Below are 23,119 nucleotides of genomic sequence, written 5' to 3'. Positions count from 1 at the left end.
AGAGAATCTGCAATGATTCTTGTTCACAAAGGCAGCCTGCCCACCGTTGTCTACATCTTTTCCATTTGGGAGGTCATTCATTGGGAAGAACCTACAGATGTCCCTAGTTTTTTTTTTTTTTTTTTTTTTTTTTTTTTTTTTTTTTTTTGGTTTTTCTCCGGTACCGGGAACCGAACTCACGACCTTGCGCTTGCCAGGCAGGCGCTTTTGCCGCTGAGCTAAATCCCCAGCCCCGTCCCTAGTATTTTACTATTACAAACAGTGCTGCATTAGGACAGCTTCTGCCTGCAAATGCATAAACAAAGTAAATTCCTAGAAGTAGGACAGTGGAATTAGGGTTGACCAATTTACTCTCCTACAGTGGATGCCACAGCTTTTTTCTTAGATTTTCCAGCAGGGTGCACTGTGGGAGTTCACCAACAAACTAACTAGGTAAATGAGCAATAGATTCCTCCTGTGTAGTAGGTGTATATGTTAATAATGGCTACCATTTATTATTTAGTTCTTTCTAAATCCTTTCCATGTATTATCTACTTAATCCTCATAACATTGAAGCGGGCACATCTTAAAGAGGCAGGTGCCATTTTTTAAAGAACTCAAATATTTTTTGAAGAAATGAAATAAGGATGTTTCAACCTTGCAGATAACCTCAAATATTCAGAGAGCTGTCACACAAAACATGAGACTTGTCCAGTATTTCTCCAAAAGGTTGATCTCATGAAACAAGGGATAAATACAAGCAAAAAATAGCCTGTGGGATTGTTCACTTATTTTAGTAGCTTTTTTCCCCCGTACAAAACATTCCATACTTACCTTTTCATATCTAATCCTTCTGAAAGGAAATATTACAACTTGATGCTTCTTATGAATGTGTTAAGTTTAAGTCACATTTTGATGATGAGGCTTCTTGAGGGAAAAAAATACAAAGTTAACAAGCTAGGTTACTAAGGAAATGATCTATTAGTTCAACTGTATTTCTGTACTCTGCATTGATGATTCTCCATGGGGAGAGAAGAGAGTGTATTTTCCAGAGACTGGATCACAATCCACAGCAGTTCAGGTACTGCCTCCAGGACAGTCCTCAGACCCCAAGTGAATCACTACAGTGGTCATCCAGTGGCCCAGGTGGGTATGTTAGTATGTGCAGGGGCAGGGAAAAGGGACTTGACAACCACTGTTCTACATGAAACAGGAAAGTTATTTTATGAGTCACTGGGAAGTCTAAGCCACATAATACTGCTAAGCTCCAAATTGTTAAATATTACAGTGAAAGATGTGTTTCAACAACTGTTGAGAATGGTGTTTGAGGACCCTGTATTGTGTATTTTATCACATAATAAGGAATGCTGAGATACTTCATCCATTAAATTTAAAATGAAAATTTTACATTTCTGTCAGTAGATAAGCTTCTAAAGATGAATCTTGAATTCAGGATGGTAAATCAGTTTTCAAAGAAAGCCTTGTAATTGCTCAGGCTGGCTAACTGCTGTTCACTGGGGATGAGTGTAACTCAGTCTGGCTCTGATAAGGGAATAAACTTACGGGAAACAACCTGGGCCCCTGCAACTGGCTTTCTTGGTAGAACCATTCTGGCAATGGAGTTGGCTTGCCAAACTGGCTCTGCTATGCCTTTCATAGCCTCTTCCACAGGAAATCCAATGAAGGCTGCAAGGAACTCAAACTCAGCCGTTACTGAGATACATGCTTAAGAGACCAGGGCAAAGGGTCATCTGCGTGTTGCATTTCTAAGTGCTTCATGACTTGGCTGGACCATCTCTGGCCACTAATGAGCATTGAATGTCATATCATCCCATGACAGACAGGTGTGGTGGGGCATGCCTGTAATCTCAGCACTCAGGAACCTGAGGCAGGAGAATCACTCACCATGAGTTCAAGGCAAGCTTGAACTATACAATGAGATCTATCTTTTAAAAAATCCCACAAAAATTTCTCTGCAGGTACTTTTTCCTACTGACCACATTCTCCCAAGTTCCGAATTAGCAGATTTTGCTGGTGGTATTCTTTTCCAAAGATAGGTTGCATTGTTCATGTCATCATACATTATAGATAGAGCAAATACAAAGCTAGATGTTTGTCATGCACTAAGGATGTAGCAATTCCTTCAGGACCCTTGAGCTCCTGGTTCTCACAATGATCTGATCTGGCAACTTTCGAATCTTCAGGCACTTTCTACTATCACTGCCACTGCCATCTTCCCAACTAATGTAGTGACCCCATCTTTCTGACAGACTTGAGACTCAGGTACTATTTTTAGTTTCATTTTATAGATGAGAGTCAGAGAAGTTAAGCAACATGTCTATTGTGCACAATCAGCAAATACACAGCCATAATTTTGCAATAAACTTGAGCACACTATATTTTATTTCAAAGCTTGTACTCCCCAACGTTTACTTGTGCATATAGTGTCAAAATGTTTCCAATATCAGCTTCATATTCATTTTGTATGTTTGTGTAACTAGTCATCATATCCATGCAAATTATGGTTATTCTGAGCTACAGGATATTCACATTCTTAACCCCATATGATCAATCTTGTGAGCTGGTAAAATATTTTGCCTTTTAAATCTCAGGCATATGAGCTGATGATGTTTCTTTGAGATTATTGGTGTGGTCACTGCTTTTCTATCTTATTTTTTATGTTTCTTAATATGTTTTGTGGGTATCAGAAATTAATGGATATTGTTATTCATGTGTTCAAAGAAAAACACACTCTTTAGAGTACTCCTTCCTTCCTTCTATCCAGTAGACAGCACTGACTTTTCTGATGAGCATAGCATCTTCACTGCTGGGTGTACTCCTTGTTGAGGTATTTTGGAGATGCCTGGGATCCGTTGCGTGGTATAAACAGTTCTCTTCATCAATGGGACAGGTTTTAAGCTGTCTTAGCTCTTTTATCCTTACTGATAGAATGGCCCAAGTAACATAACTTTCTCTTACTTTATTTATTAAAATTCTTTTTTTGGAATGACCAAAGTCAAATCTTTATTTTTATAACTGTATAAATGTAACTCAAATATGTCCACTAGTTTTTCCAAAAGAAACATGCTGTAAATAAGCGAACCACATCTGTTCACTGATGGGTGTGTATACTCTTTGATGTCTCATTGGGCTTAATTACTATTTATAGACCATTTAATATAGACATATAATAATAGACAAAGTGTAGAACAATGTTAAGCCATTTTAGCTTTTGCACATATATGTTGCACTTCTGCCTGATAATGGAGAAAAGTTCACAGCATTACACTGTTAAGCTAGGTGGCACCCATCTTTTTAAGTGGCATCAATGTCAGTGTTATTGTCCTTGTCAGACTTCACAGTTTCAACTTTTGGTACACTAGTAGTCTTCAAATACACCATCCCAGTGTTCTCACCTTCATCTTATTTGCCACCAAAAGATTCTTCGTCTCCTTCAACCATTTTATAAATGGCTCTGCTTTGACATGAATGTCTTTGCCAAATTCTTTTCAAAAATACTTCCTAGAGACCTTTTTCAACCAGCTGAGATTAACTTCTCTTCTAAAAGGTCTGCACATACACCTTTTCAAGATATGTGTAATCTTGGAGAGGAACTGAGCTCAGTGCATTGCTAGCACACACTTGAAAACATGAAGAGAATACCACTGAGCTTTTCTGTTGTGACAGAATCTTGGGAAAAGGCACCTGTATTTCTCAGTCTGTTCTCTAATTTAAAAGAACTTCATTCTCAACAAGATCAGTGGCTTTTACATCTAGTCTTTCTGCTTCAGCAATAACTTGTCAGATGAATCAATAATATCCTCTTACTTCTTTTCGTTAGCTAAATCAAACAGGATATTCACATGCTTTTCTACAGTCCTTTCCAAATCATCACTGAGTGTCAAGACTTCGGCATGGTCACTTATTTCATTCATTCTGGGCCTCTGAGCTTCCTCAGTTTTTGTCTTCCCCCCAGTCATCATCCTCTTCTTCCACAGCATGTTAGGGAGGACTGATTTCATTTGGTGGTGATGGTGATAATGGTGGTGTCTTACTGCTGGAGACAGAGCCATTTTCTTGCCTTGACCTGTTTCTCTTTTCCTTTTTTTCTTTTGTGTACCATTGTCACTGTTCTCAGGTGGGCTTTTGAGAATGAATGTACAGAGCTTATGATGTGTGTCAAGCATGCCTTGATAACCACAGGCTTTATAAGAATTACCTTATCATTTGTTTCTTCAGATTCACATGCAGATCTGTTTTAGGGCTCTCACACTCAGGATAGACAACACATTTTTTTTAATGAATCGATCCAATATATCTTGCAGATAATTCACCTCATTAGATGGATTGACAATATACTGGTCATTCTTTACATCAAACTAGGTCCACTCTCCCAGCTCACAGCAAGAGTATTTGGTGGGTTATTCTGGAGGCCAATTAAGTGCTTCTACAACATCAACGATGCTGACTATATAACTGTTTTGATTCCATGTCCCTTGACCTAAACCTTGGCAATCAGATGAGGCATCTTGCAGCAATAGAACTAGTCTAAAATACTGTGGTTGATGTTGACAGACATTTTAGTTTGTTAGTGGCTTTATTAGTAAGATGAAGAGATCTTTGCAACTTTTTGGTATTTTTCTGTCTGAAGAAGGAATGACATAAGCAACTACAAGATTTCTTGGTCTCTGACCTGAAAAATTTTTTACTACTGAAGCTGTAATCTTCTTGCTTGTGTGCTGTGTTTCCCCAACACAGATATCAATGACTACACAACAGCTTATTTTCATCAAAGACAGTTCACCTCAGACTCAGAAAATGAGGTACAGGAAATCTGGTGTGGAGAAGCAGGGCAGTCAGGCAGGTGCTGCTGCAGTGGGAGAGGCTATCTTAAGAACTTCAGGGTCCACACTGGCAGCCCCAAGCCTGGCAGCTAATGGGGACACAGATGTGACCTGGCAGCTTGCAGGTGGAAGGGCGGGAGTCCTGGCTAGGAACATGGGTCACAGCTCCTTGTGGACTCCTGTTCATTACAGTTCTAAAACATCTCTCTCTCTGAAGATACTTAGAATCAACCCCCTTGTATTTTAAGAAATTCACCTTTTGAAATTCTGAATTTTAAAAATTATATTTTCTCATTACAATATGTAGAAATACATAATTTCTAAAACTCCTAGGAAATTTAAGGAAAACAATCATTGCCTGACAACTCAGAAGTATCTGATCTCATGCCCCCTGTTTGAGTCAGTGAAGAGGTTATGCAGAATGAACTTGGGACAGACTGCCAAGATCAGGATCTCAGCTCTGCCTTTGGTAGCCCTGAGACTTGAGGCAAGTCACACAAGCCCATTGGGCTTCCTTTTCCTCATCTGCAAAATGGGGACATCAGAATAATAAATAACTAACTACCCATATGAGTATTATTTGTCAGCCTCTAAGTAATTTTACTTTTTAAATTATCACACGGCCAAATTGATTATGTTGTGAGTAATTCTATGAATTTCAACTCCAATTTTTAACCTAAATCAAAGACTACATTTCCCAGCCTCCTTTATGGCTAGAAATAGCCATATGGTGACATTCTGGCCAACTCTTTTCTTCTTTTCCTCTGGCTGGGAGGCAGACATAATAGGGAAGCATCCACAGAGAAAAGTGCTGCTCCCTGGGGATGGAGTGTGCTTGCCACAACTTTATAGAGCAGAGATACTATCGTAGACTGGCCTCTTACATGAGAGGGCATTTAAACCTTTGTTACTTTAGGTTTCTTTTATAAATTGATGTATCTATGGTCTCACTAAATTCAGCTTTTATCTACAGCTGTGAGAAGAGCATACTGGAGGTCCAGAGAGGCCATCACTCCAGAAGAACACTCTTGGCAATAAGGACACATTAGCATGCAGAGCTCTTGGTTCTGTCAGCAGCAGCTCCAAGCTCTTGGAGACTAAAAGAGGGGCCAGGGGAGCTCTGATGGACAGCACCTGGCACAGTGCCTGGCACATTGCAGGTGCTCAATAACTAGTAGCTATTACTAAGAACTATTAGCCATTCATCTGTTTATTCAATAAATGCTTGTGTGCACCCATTGAGACTAAATATATGAACAAGTGTGTTGCTAATAGCTAACAAGGGCAATGCTAGCTGCTGTTCATTAGACAGGGCTAAGTGCCAGACCCGGATTTGTATGTCACATGCATTACCTCATTTCATCCTGATAATGGTCCCAGAGATAGGAGAGGTAATCCCATTTTACAGATGAAGAAGCAAGCTGTCACACAGTCATGTCCTACTTGGGGCATGCGGCCAGCCTGTGGTAGAGTTGGGATTTAGATCTGGACCAAGAAAGCTATGACCCTTTCCTGGTACTGTTAGACCATTTCTTTGGTGACACCCAGCCCTTGCTCAGAAGTACTTATGGACAACAGTTAATGTAGACTCTGGAATCAGCCAGAGTCCCAACACTTCAGATATATTGCTTAATTGTTCTGTGCCTCAATTTCCCCAGCCTGTAAATGGGATTAGCAGCACCTAATATTCCAGATGTTGTAAAAGTGTAAGGAATTAATTGATGAGAACAGGATTTGGCACACAGCTGTGGCTCAAAGAGTCAATAGCCTATGTCAGGATGGCAAACCTTTTAGAGCTTTCAATGATATAACTGGCCCACTGTAGCACACGTTTCATAAGTTCAACACCACTGGCCTATGTCATAAGGTGAGAACTCCTGGGAAAACAGCCCACTGAAGATATCAGCACCAGATGGTGGAAATATGAGCTGGAGGCTGACAAGTGGAGAACTAGAGGGACAGCAGAAAGGAGGGGCTCATGGGTAAGGCACCAGGGCTGGGGGAATAGGGACAAAAAAGGAAGGAAGGATTTGCTGTAGGCCCCAGCAGGACAGAGACGGATGGGTGGGGAAAGTAGAATACTATCCTTTGAGTTCAGCCCCTCTACCGCCTCCAGGTCAGCTTCTCTTCTACTCTCTGTGCTGGACTTCTTAGGTCTTATGAGCTGCTCACCTAGAGTGATCTCCATTACCCTTGTCAAGTATCATCCTTTTATTTAAAACGTGCCAGCCAGGTTGGCATCCAGGGACTGCTTTGGCCCTGGAAAAACCTAGGGGAACTGAAGTAGGATGTCCAGACAGTTGGAGTGAGAGTAGCCCAGGCACCTATAGGAGCACATAGTAGGCGAGAGTCCCTTTCACAGAGGATGTGGGGCTGGAGCAGAAGTAATACAACACTGACAGAGGCATTCATAGCTGATATATCAGAATATGTAAGTACCTGGTGGCAGGGAACAGGGAGACAGCACAGAGAGAACAGCATGGATAACAATTTGGAGGCAGGAGAAATACTATTTAGGATCAAAGAGTCTGATGTTAGTGGAGGTAGAGTGTGTGTGTGTGTGTGTGTGTGTGTGTGTGTCTGCCTGCCTGCCTGCCTGCCGGGGCAGCCTGGTCAGCAGTATATAACTAGGGATGGCAGTGGGCAAGCTCATCCATCGTCACACTGCCAGATGGCTTTTGGCTTATCATGTGGAACAGAGGTCACAATTGTTGACTAATTGTTAAATTGATAAAACATACAGAACTCAAGAATTCATCAATTAAACATCCAATTTCAATCAGTATCTAGATTTTCTATTTATTTACTTATTTATTCACCTGTTCACCAGATATCTCCAAAGCAGTTACAGTACTGTGTATCAGCCACTGAGGTGATAACACAATGAACAACAAAACTGGGCCTCGTGGGGTGGGACACTGCTTAGAGGTAAAAGGCCTGGAACTGGCCAAGGGTACCTCTTCCTCTAGGGCAGTGGTAGAGTGGGAGGACTGCTAGAGAGTGCAGGGGTGCCACGGCCCCATCTGGGGAGATTAGCTCACCTGTGCCCCACCAAGGAAATACCATGGAGGGTGTCCGGGCTTCCAACCCTGTGGCCACTGTAGCCAAGGACCCCACATCCTGCAGCCAAAGACCCCGTGTCCTGCAGCCAGGGACCCCGAGTCCTGCAGCCACATCAGTGAGCGCCAGGTAAGTCCTGGAGCCAGTGCCAGGCACTGCTGAGTGATTCCCCAAAGGCAGCTAATTGTAGCCCGTGCAACCCACCACCCACCCAGACCAGGAGAGTGAATGCGAGTTGGTGACAGCAGAGCCAGCGGAGTAAGACACCTGACTGCAGAGCAAGGCAGATGCTAAGGTCCAGCCAGTTGCTGGGGGACAGTAGTGGGGCTGGGGATTCAAGGAACCCCAGGCAAGAACTGTTGTCAGACCGGCCCACCTCCACACCTGTGCAGAATGGCCCAGGGCTAGTCTGCGACTCAGGGAGACTCAGTGGTGATACTGATAAAGATAATGGTGGTGGTGCTGATGGTGATGTAACTAACTGTGGGGAAGATTCTGGATGGAATCTGAGGTAGGGCCAGGTCAATAACACCTGGACTTCTGCCTCACTCTCTCCTCATATAGGAGATAGGCCCAGAGAGAGTCAAGCTTGTCTGCATTTGCATGACTGTGTCCAGAACATGGGACAGAGGACACCAGTATTATAAGGTTTCAATGTTAACTCCACCCCTGATTTGCTGTGTGACCTTGAGCACTGACTTAACCTCCTGAACCTCAGTCTTCTCATCTGTAAAATGAGGTGTTGTTGTAGAGATGGTTACAGATATATTAAGTTCTTGAGAAATAGTAGCTAGTTTTATTCTTGTAATTTTTAAAAGCAAAGATAGGCCTATTTATTTCCTGTCCCAGAATGCTCCAAACAGCTCCTTGAAATGGTACCTGAGCTGGCCCAGGAGCCTTTTACATTCTGAGGGACACAGGACTGACTTTTGGTGGTCCTCGGCTTTCCCACCTTCAAGGCCACAGCTCCTTGTTGCTCTATTTCTTAATAGTGTTCATTTATATGACCAAAGGCAGAAGGTCTGGTGTACAAAGACTTAAAAATATTGGACACATTCTGCCACTACCTCCAGCCACAGGCCTTGGCTGGGCCCTGTTAGCCTAGGCGCTGGGACTGTGATAGTAGTAGCTGGCCCCTCTGGACCAGGAATTTAAGAGTTCACTCCCCTGGCCTCTGTAGATCCATGCATTTGCTTTCTCATGAAAATTTACCAATTTTCATTCTGTGTTCTAACTCTTTTCATAAAATTTCCTTAGGAAAACACCTTTGTAACTAAAAAATAGTTTGGGAATCACCATCCCTCAGATGACTTAGAGGTGCTGAGGTTAAAGCTGCAAGTCCTGTCTAGGAAATGAACCAAGCATCTGAGACAGCTTCCCATCTAAGCCAGAATGAGGTAAGAGAAATCAAAGACCAGCTCGTTGGCCTAGGTAGCTTTCAGGTGATTACTACCTCAGCTACCCCAGCAGCACCAGGCAGGAGGACCTGTGTAGAACTCCTGCTCCGACTTCATTAGTTCTGGCAAGTTACTCCACTTCTTTGGGCCATGGTGCTGATCTGCCTGACAGTGAGCCCACAAAGGCAAAGATGACAAGTGTTCACTGGGTGATGATTCACACTGGCATCCAGTAAGTGGAAGGAATCTCTCTGAGGCCTTTAGATGGTACATGCACCCACCTCAAGAAAGTAGGAAACTGAGGCCCGAAATGGGCATCCCTTTCCTGACCATACCAGTAGAGAATGGCAGAATGAAATCAAAGCATGTCACAGCTGAATTTCTATCTTGGGCCATTTTCATTCCTGGCTGTGCCTTATGACTGCTTGGGAAGTGTTTACAAAAACCTGATTTGTGAGCCCTGCCCCAGACATTTTGGCTCAGGCTGGGGTGATAATGAGTATGTGCACTTGAGAAAACTTGGGAACTTCGTGATGGAGGTAACACTGGCTACGACAACCAGTGCAGTAGGAAAAGACACTGTCTCACAGATGTGCTGTCCCAAGAACATTGCTATTGAATCTGGCCAAGCCTTCCATCTCACATCAGTGTGTAGGATGACAGGGGACAAGAGGGGACAAGAGGACACTGGGAAGAGGCCACTCTCCAAGACAGATGGCCCACTTTCTCAGACAAAACAATGGTGAAAGGGAAGACAAGAAGGGAGGAAGGGAGGCAAAGAGGAGGGAAGCATAGGACAGCATAAACCACATATGCAGCCTGGGGTTTTAGATGAATTCATACCAACCCACTGTTCAATAGCAGAACTGCAGCCTAAAGAGAATCTGAGTGTCAGCTGAATTGGATGACACTGTGGAATTACTAAGTTTGATGAGTTTGATATTGGCAGATCATCAGTAAGAGAACACTGACCCTTTCATGAGACAACTGACACCATACCTAGTATTTGCTTTAAAATAATCTAGGATAACAACCAGGAAAGTGTAAATAAATGACACAAGATGGATAGAGCTTCGGGTGGATACCTAGATGTTTGTGGTCTCATTATTTGGAAATATGTTTAAAATTTTCCATAGCAAAAAGTTTAAAAAGAAATTCTCTGGGTGATTCTAATGTGCAGCCATAGCAGAGAACAATGGTTGAGAGGCATGAAATGTCTATGGTGTCCTGTTGGGTTTTACACACAAATGTCATTATATGTAGTATCCTTAGTGTATTTCATGTGGTGATGCCCTCTGCAATTTCCATTTAGCAATAATTCCCTGCCTTTGTTGGATGCTCTAGCCAACTCTTCCTACAACTTTTTCCCTGCTGTTAGTAGCTTTCTGTTACTGAAACAAAATACCTGAAAGAGTAATTTTAAAGGAGGAAAGGTCTACTTAGCTCAGTTTTTAAAATTTCAGTCCGTGGTTAGTTAACACTTATATCAGTCAGCTTGCCCACACAAGCCCACAGCTTGCTGGGACACAATACTTGATACTCACCACTTAAAGTAGGAAAGGCTTCATTTAGCTCCCAGTTTGAGGGGATTCAGTCCATAGTCTGCTGGCTCCAAGGTGGAAATATCATGGCAGAGGGCATGGCAGAGCAAAGCTGCTTGGTTCATAACAGCTGGGGAACAGAACAGGGGACAGTGACAGAGAAGAATGGATGAGGGACCATATATTGTATCCAAGGCCATGCCTCCATGACCCATGCCAAAACATCCAGGAGCATGTACTACTGATCTGCTATGCATTTCTTAATCCAATGAGGTTGACATATCAGGGTTACCAGCCAAGCATCAATGTTTTTGGACCTGTGAAAAGGAATGTCATGGCAGGAGCACATGGCCTCATGACCCAGAAGTAAAGAGAGAGAAAAGAGCATCTGGGTCCCAGTGTCCCCTTTGAGGGCACATCTGCAGTGGCCTAAGATCTCCCCCTTGAGACCACTTATGGTTTCACCACCTTCCAACAGCCCCACCCTCAGGAACAAGCCTTTCACACATGGGCCTTTGGGGTCATTCTAGATCCAAATTATAGCATTTCATGAGATTCTGTTTTGTTGCCTTAGGTGGCCCTGTGAGGGAGCAGGGTCTTATGTCTCTCCTATACCCAGGAAAGGGAGAGGAGAGCCGGGGAGCCTGAGGCTGCGCACCGCACAGTGGGGCTTCCCCCAGCTCCCAGGAGAACTTGTGTATATGATATAATGGGCAGGAAAGAGCTGGGGTTCTTTGAAAGATTGATGTGGCTACATAGGACCAAGCACTGCAGGCTAGGCTGTTACTTGGGGTGCAGTGTAGCCTTGAGAATACTAACACCATGCACTTAGAGGGTGCCTGGCCTCTGACTGACTCTTCTACTCCCTGTGCAAAGTCTACTCCCATCTCCAGGGGTGCTGAGGACCTACTCAGTTTCATCAACTCTTGGCCTGACTTTGGGCAAGTCACTTACCCTCTCTGTGTCCCCATCAGTGGAATGAGGACAGAAACCTTCAGCTGACATTGCCCAGTGCTTCTTATTTTGCACTAACCTTCACACATTTCCTCCTCTTATTGAATACCCAATGAGATAAAGACTCATCCTCCTTTACAGCTGAAGAAATTGAAGCTCAAAGAGGTTGGGAAACAATCCCAGAGTCATAAAGTGCTAAGGCATCAGCTACCTCCGTCTCCAGGACAATGAGAGCACAACTTCATCCTCACACTTCTCACAGTACAACCTGTCTGGGTGGCACACACACCTAGGGGGTGGGTCCATCCCTTCAGTCAGTATTGGGCACTTGCCCCTGCACAGAAGGCAGCACAGCATTAAGCCTGGGAACATGGACTTTGGGGCTGAATCATTTTGTTTTTCATCCCAGCTCCTCTGCTTCTTGGATACAACTTCATGCTAAGATGAAATATGATGCTGTGGGAGAGTGCTTAGCACAGAGCAAGCCCTCATTATCTGTGAGTTGCTGGGGGTTCTAGACATTATCTTTCTCTGTTGGAGCCTGAAGCCACCCCTAAGTTTCCAACCCCATGTCCCTCCACCATCCTATGCAAGATTATGTCCACACTCACAGCTGGACTCTGCCACCCCCTGCACTCCACCCTCTCAGACCCCAAGGACAGAGCCAGTTTTTATTCCCCATAAACCTGTTGTGGTGCACGGAACTTGCCTTTGCTTCCAGGCCCTCCTGCTATAATTAAAAAGACAGACAATAACAAGGGCTGGTAAGAAAGGGGAGTAGTCAGATCTCATGGATTGCTGCCCGTGACCCCTTTGGAAAACTGTTTTCCAGGTCCTCAAAAAGTTAAGATAGAGTCATCACTATGTAGCAATACCACTTTTAGCTGTATACCCAAAAGAATGGAAAATAAGTATCCAAACAAAAGTTTATCCATGACTGTTCATAGTAACATGATTTCCAGTGGTCAAAAGGTGGAAACAATGTACATCAACTGATAGATGAATAAACAAAATGAGATAAATCCATACGAGGGAATATTCAGCCATAAAGAAATGAAGTCCTGATACGTGCTCCAACTTGGGTGGATATTGAAAACATTAAGTGAAAGGAGCCAAACACCAAAGGTCACATATTTTATAATTCTATTGGTATGAAATTTTCAGAATCAGTAAATCTATGAACACAGAAAGTAAATTAGTGGTAGCCAGGAATGGTGGTTGCATGCCAGTAATCCCAGCACTCCAAGAGGCTGAAGCAAGATGATAGCAAGCTCAAGCCCCGTCAGGGCAACTTAGTGATACCCTGTCTCAAAATAAAAAATACAAAAGGCTGGGGTTGTATCCTAGGGCAAAGGTTTTGGGTTCAATACCCAGTACCAAGGAGATAAAGAAAAAAAGAGAAAAAGACAGAGACAGAGACAGACAGAGACAGAGAGGATTAATGGTTATAGTGGACTAGAGGGAAAGAGGAATGAGGATTTCTTTTTGAGATGATTAAAATATACTAGAATTAGTATGGTGATAGTTGCATAACCCTGCAAATATACTAAAAACCAATAAATTACACATTTTTAAAGTATGGCCATGGTATGTGAATTATTTTTCCCCAGCTTCATTGAGGTATAATTGGTAAATAAAATTTTATAATTTAACGTATACAATGTGATAATGTGATTACCACAATCAGGTTAGTTAACACATCTATATCTCAACTAGTTACTACGTTGTGTGTGAATGTGTTAAGAATATTTAAGATCTGTTCTCCTAGCATATTTCAAGTATGCAGTACATAATTGCTGACTATAATCACTATGCTGTACATTAGTTCCCCAGAATTTATTCGTCTTATGATTGAAAGTTTATAACCTTCGACCCACATCTTCCTATTTTCCCGCCATCCCCCAGCAGCCTCTCTCTTATTGTCTGTGAGCTTGACTTTCCTAGGTTCCATATATAAATGAAATCACAAAGTATTTCTCTTTGTCTGACTTATTTTACATAGCAGAATGTTCTCCGGTTTCATCCATGTAGCAGATGGTAGGATTCCCTTCTTTTGTGACTGAATAATGCTAATCTATCTATCCGCACCACAACTATCCATTCATCTGTTGATGGTCATTAGGTTGATTCCACCTCTTGGCTATTGTGAATAATCCTGCGGTGAACATGGGACTGCAGATGTCTCTTCCAGCTCTGACATGTTTTTAATTTTGGATATAAGCCCAGAAGTTATGGTATGTGAATCTACCTTTTATCACAAAATATACACACGAGCCAAAAGTAGTGGTACAAGGCTGTAAACCCAGCACTCCGGAGGTTGAAGCAGGAAGATCATAAGTTCAAGGCTAGCCTGAGCTGCATAGCAAGTCTCAGGTCAGACTGAACCACAGAACCAGATCCTGCCTCAGAAATAAATAAACCAACCAGTAATCAGGAGTTCTTGCACCAGCAGCCCTGCCTTCTCACAGGCAGAAAAATCCAGAACAGAGGAGTGGTTCCTCCCCATTTAAAAGAGTCACAGGTGTTCTGCCTTGCCTCAGACACCGCCCATGCTACCTGCTGTCTCTTCCCATGTGTCTGTCATTTTCCTTGCACAACTGACCCTACATAAAAAGGCTGCCCAGTGCGATGACGATGATGTGCATGGACTGCATGGTTCACATGCTGTCTCTATCAACTGTGAGATGTCGAATAGGCTCATAGGTGTGCTGTGCATCAGGAAGGAGAAAATGAGATCATTTAAGGCACTTAGAAGAGTACTTAGTAAGTAGATATTAGGTCTCATTGTAGGCAAACTTATTTCCATCCCGTGCTTTTCAAATAGCAGGTCACAACCCATGAGCAGGTCAAGGGACCATGTACTGAGTCATGGCCAGCATTTATAAAAAGTAGAATTATATAAAATAAGAAACTATCTGCCACATATATTACATGTTTGAAAGGTAGATGAGGGCTTGTGAACATAAGCTTGCAGATCTGTTGGCTTCTAGAAGAGCACTCAGGGGCCAAAAAGCTGGAGTTCAAACCCCCAACTAACTGAATAGTGAATAATGGGGTGAGCTGTTTGGCTTCTGAGTGCCATGGTTTCCTGAAGAGACCAGTGCTTCTGTAGATTGGGGTCATTAGTCTGTTGAATGTATATGTTTGCTGTGTGGAAGAAAAAAAATTAATATAATGTTTCTACTTATGATGGGGCTGCTCCCTAAGTAAGCCCAACATAAATAGAAAATCTCCTAAATAAAAAAATGAACTGAATTCCTGCAACCTAGAATATCAGTTGTTCCCCCTCATGACCCTTTTCATGCACATGTTATTAAAGATACAAAAGAGCATCTTGTTGATGTAGGTTTATCTCTTCATGTTTGTATGTTAGAAATTAAAATAAGAAAAATTAAATACTCATTCATTTAGAAATTTAAAAAATAGCTCGGTGTCATGGCACACAACTGTAATCCCAGCACCGAGCAACCTAGGAGGCTGAGTTTGAGGCCAGCCTGGAACATAGCAAAATCCTGTCTCAAAAACAAATCTTTTAATTTAAAAAAATGCCAGTACACACTGTTGAGAGAATGAGAAGGGAAAGGGAAAATGGCTTTGCAATATTAGTATGCAGATAGCTTTGGCCTCACAGCTCTCTTAAACCATCTCAAGAACCCCCACAGTCCCGCAGGGTCCCCTCTCCAGCCCACTCCTTGAGGCCACTATGCTAAGTATTCCCCTCCTCCTCCTCAGGCCACATTCAAGTGTATCAGTAGGCCCCAAATTAACAGTGGACTAGTCAAGATGTTTCTTTCTCTCAAAAAAAAAAAAGTCAACCCATAGTACAACTTTCATGAAGTTATTGGAGCTCAGGCTCTATCTGGCTTTTTGCTCTGCTGTCCTTAAGGTGTTGCCTTCCTGCCAAAGTCCAAGAACAGCTCCGGACCCAGCCCACATGCCAATCATCTCTGAAAGAAAAGGGGATGAGGAGGGTATCTCCCTGCCCTTTAGAGGAAGAACCTGGACACTGCACACATTACACCAGAATTTAGTCACATGGACCCCATTAGCTGCAAGGGAGTCTAGGAAAGTAACGTCCCTAATCAGAGGCCCCAAGTGCCTGGGTAGAAATCAGGTAAGAATGATGGCTTGCCCTAACCAAATTATATCTAATGCCACACACAAGTCCCTGCCAGGTTTTCTCCTGCCTTCTCTCTACTGTAGTCTCCTCCCTTCCCCACCCTCCCCAGCCTCACTGATTTTCCTTCTATTTCTTCAATGTATCATCCATTCCTGCCTCAAGTTCTTCGTTTATGCTGTTTCTGCCTCTTTGAACACACTTCATCCAGACACCTCCCTAGCTGCTCTTTCTCTTCCTCAAATCTCAGCTTGACTATCTGATCTGAAGTAACCCCCCACCTTGTTCTTTTTAACAATTTGTTCTTCATGTCATTTTGTAATCATTATGCACTAGCTTGCTTATTTGTTTTTGTCATGTTGTTTTTTTAAGATAAGCATAGGTGGAACCTTCTCATGTGCTCCAAGTGGAACAATTAGAGCACAAATCATAGCAAGTAATCAATAAATAGAGATTGAATGAAAAAAGGAATTGCATTTTTACCTCCTTTATCTTCCTGAAAAACCTAGACTCTCTAATAGTGAAAGACACCTATGAGAAAAGAATGCTGATCCATGAGGGCTTTGTGGCAGAAATCTTTTGATTCCAATTCAGGCAGGCTTAACCAAAATGAGAACATTTTCCTTTACTGAGAGGCATTTAGACATGGCTGGGTCCAGATGATCAGGCAGCATCCTCAGAAATCTGTCCTTCCTCAAGCTTTCAGACCTGCTATGGTCATAGAGGCCTCTTTGCAAGTTTTCCCCTGTGGTGACAAGATGTGCACCAGTACCTACTATCTGCATGCTTCAGCCTAGCTCTTTCACAGAGTTTCCAACAAGAATCTGAGGGATGGTACTCATTGCTCAGATTGCATCATGTGACCTTTCCCGAACCAAACACTGTAGCCAGGGCGATGAGGTTCACTGACTGTCCGGGCCTTGGAAGCTTCGGGGGGTGATGGGTGAGAGGGAATCCCCAAAGTAAAATCTGGTTGTTATTCCTACAAGAGGAGGGAATGCAAATAAGACCACAGGAGCCTGGACACTGTTGCCAAATCGGTGCAGTTCTCCCCTCCCAGGGCTTCTCAGCCCCCTGGTGGCATCTCAGCTGTCCTTGTTGCTCAGCCTGCAGCATATCCTCCGCCATCACCCTCATACCCTGCTGCTCTGCAGCTTCTTCCTTACCTTGGCTTTCTAGGTGAAAAAGAGAGGCCCTGCCAACAACTCTGACTCAGCCAATCATCCCTGTGTGACTTGGGCTACTTCCCATCACTCTCTGGGTCCCTGGGACCAATTGGTAATGACTCAATAATCCCTTCTTTCAATCTTTTAATCTCAAGAGGGTCTCCACGTGGGCAGGGAGCAACTTCTGTTTTACATGAGGAGAAACTGAGACAGGTCTTCACCCCTCTTTGGCCACTTCAACCTCAGGAAGGTAAGATGGCTTGGAGCCCTGGTATGGGCAGGGTCCATGGAGGTCTTCTGGGAGTTTCCCCACCTCTCCAATATTCTCCAGATTTCTTTCTCTCCAGGGCCCACCCCCAAATTTTACAGCTGAGCTCCACCTATACATGGCCATCACCAGCAATGTCATTATGTCTATCATTCTCTGCCTTTCCTCATCCAACTGATTCAAGGGATCTTTGCCTTTTTCTGTACTCATGCTGCAGGACTAAATGGAAGCTTCTAGCACCTGGTGATCATCTTACTGGTACATCTAGGGAAAGCAAGCTGGGTACTGGGCCACCAGCCTTGGGGCCAGAATACCAGGGGCAAAGTCTAGTGGGCCTTTCTCAGCTTGGTGATCTCAGCAGGTGTCTTCTCTCAGAGTTTAAGCCTTCTCCCCAAATTCCCACTCCCCTGGGCTGTGGTAAACCTGGAGAAGATAAGCTAGGCAGTGCACAGCACAGAACAGGCCTGAAATGAGCTTGTTTCCTTTGGCTTTCAGGGGTATCTGTAAAAGGGGAGGTGGTACTTTTGGTAGTAGGAAGTGTTAGGAAACTTCAGGCTCTTGGCCACAATGACAGCTTCAGGAGTGGCCTCAGGTCCAAGGCATGAGGATTCTTGCAGATTATTGGTGATTATTGCCATGATTGCTTAGGGTAGGAGGTGGGGGTAGATGCAGATACTTTTTGAAAGGACTCGTACTGCCTCAGGAGAGCCAGGAGCCCCAGATCCAATCCTGGCTAAGCTGATCCCACTGAGAGTACCACTATCTCTCTCTGGGGTTCAGTTTCCTTCTCTTTAAAATGGAAGTAATAACCCCACCTTTCAAAAAATTCATGTTGTTAAAATGTGAGAAAGGCTCTCAAAACTTTTTTAAAAAATCAAATCTTGGCTCTCCCTGGCTCCATGCTCCCATCACATTAGATTTAAAGCCAAAGGTCTCACTGGAAAACTTCAGCCAGACCCACCCTATCCCACTATTTAGGAATCCTGATCTTCAGGCTGGTCTTAGACTAATGCAACAAGCTTCTACCTCAGGGCCCTGGCACCTACTGTTCTCTCTACCAAGAATGGTTTTCCAAGTGTCTGTTTCGTGGCAGCCTCCATTGACCTCATTAAGTTCACTGCTGAATGCCTTCTCCTTGGAGAGACCTTCTCTGAAACTAAGGCCGTTCATCTTTTGCTTTCCTTCACCCTGCCTTCTTTTCCTTTGTAGGCTGTAATTCACTTGGCATAATACATATATTCACGTCTTTCTCCAGAAGCTCCATGAAAGTAACCTCTGATCATCCCCTGAGCTTAGAACAGGGCTAGCCATGCAGGGGCTATCAGTAAATATATTTTGGATAATTCATGTGCATATACAGGGGAAAGCCTGTCAAGCAAAGGCCCTAAGATCAGACAGTTCACATGGAGAGTAGGTAGCAGCTAGATATAATAGGTCTTGTGGACCATGGTGAGGGCTTTGGTCTTTGCTGGACATAAAATAGTAAGTTCTGAGGGTTTGGGCAAAGGAGCAACACAAGTCAACTTATTTCAAACGGCCCCTGTGGCTGCCATAAGAAGAAAGGGCCGAGGAATCATGGTAGAGATTGGGAACTAACCCAGCCCTTTACATACTGACATCTAAATTTCACCAAAGGAGGGAGGCATGTTTCCCCAAGTGCAAACTAAGGAGGGGGGAATACAGTGCATGTGTTAGCCACAGCCACCCAGGAAGTTAGCAGAAAATTAAGGACTCACACCGGACCTTGATAAAGCTGCCTCCTCAGGGGCATGTGCACCCAGGATCTGCCCCTCTTTCCTTTATAGATCATGGCTTCCCTCTCCATCCCCCTCTGGCAGTAGTTCCTGGTCAAGTTTGGAAAGAGAACTACCATACTGGTGGGATTCTTGGTGAGTGCACCTGCTGGGGTCCCCAGGAACACTTGTTTCCCTCACTACTCCTCCACAGGCAAAGGACCAGGGCAGACCTTAGGGCATGCTCATGTTTATCCTCTCACAAACTTGCCCAGGGCCACCTAGGAGGTCTGTAAGGCCTCATCCAGCAGTTGGAAGCAGCATAGACTTGGTATTAAACAAACCGGAAATAATCCTGGCTCTACCCACACTCCTTCTTTGAGCATCAGTGCCCCATCAGCTAAGTGGTGATACAGGAGTGACAACGATGCTGGCTAGCATCATCCAGCCCTTACTGTGGACCAGGCATTTGACATCCTAAGTGCTTCTCCTGTGTCAACTCCTTTAAACTTCTTGATTCCTGCCACCCACAGTTGCATTGATCTGTGTACTTTTCCCCTCAGCCTGGTCAGTGGGGTTGGGGTGGAGGAAAGGCATTATCAGTCCTTTGGATTTGTATCAATCTGACATGGGAAACAGCATCTCAGAATGGGTTTCTTTTGTCAGTCCACCTGCAAGGAGCCCAGGAAGTAAACAGCTGAGCCCCAAAACATTACTATCAACAACTAACTATTCTGAGGTGGGTTTTCTCCTAAGTATAAAAACAATCATATACCAAAGTATAATACAACAAATATTGATAATCTCCTACCTCTTTTGTCTGTAACTCACTATTATTTGTCTATTTGTTTTCCTGAGAAACTATCTTATAGATAACAATATGTAAAACAATAACCATTGATAATTTCCTACCACTTTGTCTGTAATTTGGTAAGCCCCCCTATTATTATGTTATCCTTCTTTTACCCTTTAAAATTAAAAAATATCATAAAATTTGGAAACCATAGAAAATATTGTGCAATCTTTGTCTTGCTCTTATTGTGTCCTCTGTTACAATTTTGACAGATGTCAACATTTCTTCTTCTATATTAGTCCTTGGCCTACTTTGACAACTGCGAAATTCCACTATTTTTGGAGCTAGATACACTTGGTGCCATTTCATAGCTGGGAAAAGGTAAGGCTCAGGATACCATGAGGTTTGTCCAGTGTCAGAGCCAGGGAAAGGACTGGGGCTCCTTAGCTCACAGTACACTGGCACCACCCTGACCATCTCCTTGATGTTCCCAGTTCATTTTGTCTTCCCAGTTCATTCATGCTTCTCCAGATCATAATTGCCAGCCTTGTCATCCTTGTTCTAGTGAAAAGAAACTTCCTGGTCTTTGCCCTGACCATGGTTTTGCTGGGCTGTGGCATATCAGCGCATTCCCATTGCTGTGGTAGGTGAAGTCTCTCTGTTTTGAGAGGGTAGAACACAGAAAAATCTCTCTACTGGGGAAAAGGAATGTGGAATCTTGCCAAATTTTGGAAGATTGCTTCTGAGCTTTGTTTCCTTCTTCTTCCAACATCCCTTCCCACAGCCTGCCTTCCTTTTTTCCTTCTTTCCTTCCTGCTTATATTCTTTTTTAAATTTTATTTTAAAAAGTAAAAGAAGGAAAACATATTAACAGACACCCATTTACAAAATAGCATAAGAGCAATACAAACAAAAAAGTGTTACAAAGTTGTAGGAAATTAACAATGGTTGTTCTATTACTTATTGATATCTTCCAAGTGGTTTCTCAGGAAAACAGATACACATAAGATTGATCAAACAAGTAATCCTTAACTGTTCCTTTCTGTAGAGCAATAGATGACAGTAGTACAACTAGGTTAGCTATCCTGTATATACATATGTACATAATTTCCCTTTCTTTCCTTTCTCTTTTCCCACATCCTAATTGCCCTTTACTTTTGAGCATTTTCCTTTCGTTTCACAATGACAATCACATCTCCTAGATTTTATTCAATTTTTCAGGTCTTATACTAGTGAGACAATACAATGCATACACATGCAGGTGTGATTTATTTCACTTATGAGTATGGTCTCTAGTTGTGACCATTTACCTATAAAAGCCGGAGTTTATCCTTCTTTATAGCTGAGTAATATTCCATTATATAAAAGTACCACAATTTTTCAAACCACTCTTCAGTGGATGGACATTTGGGTTGCTTCCACAATTTAGCAATTACACATTGTGCTGCATTGAACATGGGTGCACATATATTGCTGTGATACGCTGTTTTCAGATTTTCTGGGAAATACCCAGCTGGGGAATAGCTGGATTGAATGGGACGTGTAGACCTAGTTTGCTGAGGAATCTCCAAACTGATTTCCACAGTGGTTTCACCAGTCTACATACCCACCAGCATTGGAAGAGAGTTCATATTTCTCCACAGCCTCACCAGCATTTGTTATTGGTTGATTTCTTAATGCTAGCCATTCTTACTGGGGTAAGATGAAATCTCAACGTTGTTTTAATTTGCATTTCTTGAATGACTACTGATGTTGAACATTTTCTCATGTATTTATTTGCCATTTGTATTTCTTCATCTGAGAAGTGTGTGTTCAACTTAACTGCCCATTTTTGGATTGGGTCTCTGAATTTGAGGGGGGAGCTGATGTTTTTTAATTCTTTATATGTTCTAGATAGAAGCCCTTTGTCTGAGGGACAGTTAGCTAAAATTTTTTCCCAGTTTCTGGGTTTCCTTTTTACTCTGATGGTGATTTCTTTAGATATGCAGAAACTTCTCAGTAGGATGAGATCCCATTTGTTGATTCTTTGAAGTATTTCACGGGCAGTTAGGTTTTTGTTCATGAACTCTTTACCTACCCCTATGTCTTCCAGGATTTTTCCTAGTTTCTCTTTCAATAGATTTAGTGTTTCTGTTCTACTATTGAGATCTGTGATCTGTTTTGACTTGAGTTTGGTGCATGGTGATAGACTTGGGTCACTTTCAGTCTTTCACAGGTGGTAATCCAATTTTTCCAGCACCATTTATTATAGAGGCTATTGTTCTTTCACTGAGTTTATTTGGTTCTTTTATCAAAGATTAGGTGGCTGAGTGTGTTTGTGGTTGTGGCTGTGTCCTCCAGGCTGTTCCATTGATCTCCCAGTCTGTATTATAGCCAGTACCATGTAGATTTTATTACAGTGGCTTGGTAGTATAATTTCAGTCAGGGATTGTGATTCCACCTGATGAGTCCTTGTTGCCCAGGATTGCTTTTGCTATTCTGGGTGTCCTTTGGTTCCAGATGAATTTAAGGCATGTTTTCTCGAGATCTGTGAGTTATGCTACTGGCAGTTCAATGGAAATTACATTGAATCTTCACAACAATTTTGGGAGTATGGCAATTTTCACAATGTTGGTTCTTCCTATCCATGAGCAAGGAATATTCTTCAATTTATTGAGGTCCTCTTCGATCTCTTTTTTCAAAGTACTGTAGTTTTCATTGAATAGATCCTTTACTTCTTTTGTTAGATTGATTGCTAAATATTTCATTTTCTTGGATGCTATTGTGAAAGGCATGGTTTTCTTCATTTCTTCCAGTCTGTTTGTTATTTGTGTATAGGAATGCTGTTTTCTTTTATTTTAAAAATAGAAAGAGAAAAACATTAACAGACAGACAACTTTTACACAATAGCAAAAGAACAGTACAGTCAATACAGTTACAACCAAAGTGGTAGGAAATTAACAATGCTTGTTGTATTACATATTGATATCTGCAAAGTGGTTTCTCATGAAAACAGAGACATGCAATATTGATCAACCAAGGACTCATAACAGTTTCTTCCAGCAAAGAAATAGAGGACATTAGAACAACTATGTTAACGATTCTGTATATACATACATAAAAAATTTCTCTTTCTTTCCCTTTTCTTTTCCCACATCCCAGTTGCCCTTTACCCTTGAGTGTTTTCCTATCATTTCACAATGTCTATCATACCTCCGAGTTTAAATTAACTCTTTCAGGTTTTACACTACTGAGACAATGCAGTGCTTGCACATGCAGGTCTGATTT

At 42.6% G+C, this 23,119-nt stretch overlaps 2 pseudogenes; both read right to left on the bottom strand.

The window, feature by feature from the left end:
- Positions 1-170: 170 nt before the first annotated feature.
- Positions 171-2,067, bottom strand: LOC102015680 (annotated as a pseudogene).
- Positions 2,068-3,289: 1,222 nt separating this feature from the next.
- Positions 3,290-5,693, bottom strand: LOC102018046 (annotated as a pseudogene).
- Positions 5,694-23,119: the final 17,426 nt, after the last annotated feature.

Source organism: Chinchilla lanigera, unplaced genomic scaffold, assembly GCF_000276665.1.
Source record: "Chinchilla lanigera isolate Chin_1 unplaced genomic scaffold, ChiLan1.0 scaffold00195, whole genome shotgun sequence".
NCBI classification, from domain to species: domain Eukaryota; kingdom Metazoa; phylum Chordata; class Mammalia; order Rodentia; family Chinchillidae; genus Chinchilla; species Chinchilla lanigera.
Note: the sequence above shows the minus strand (reverse complement) of the source record. Positions and strands in the feature narration are given on the sequence as shown.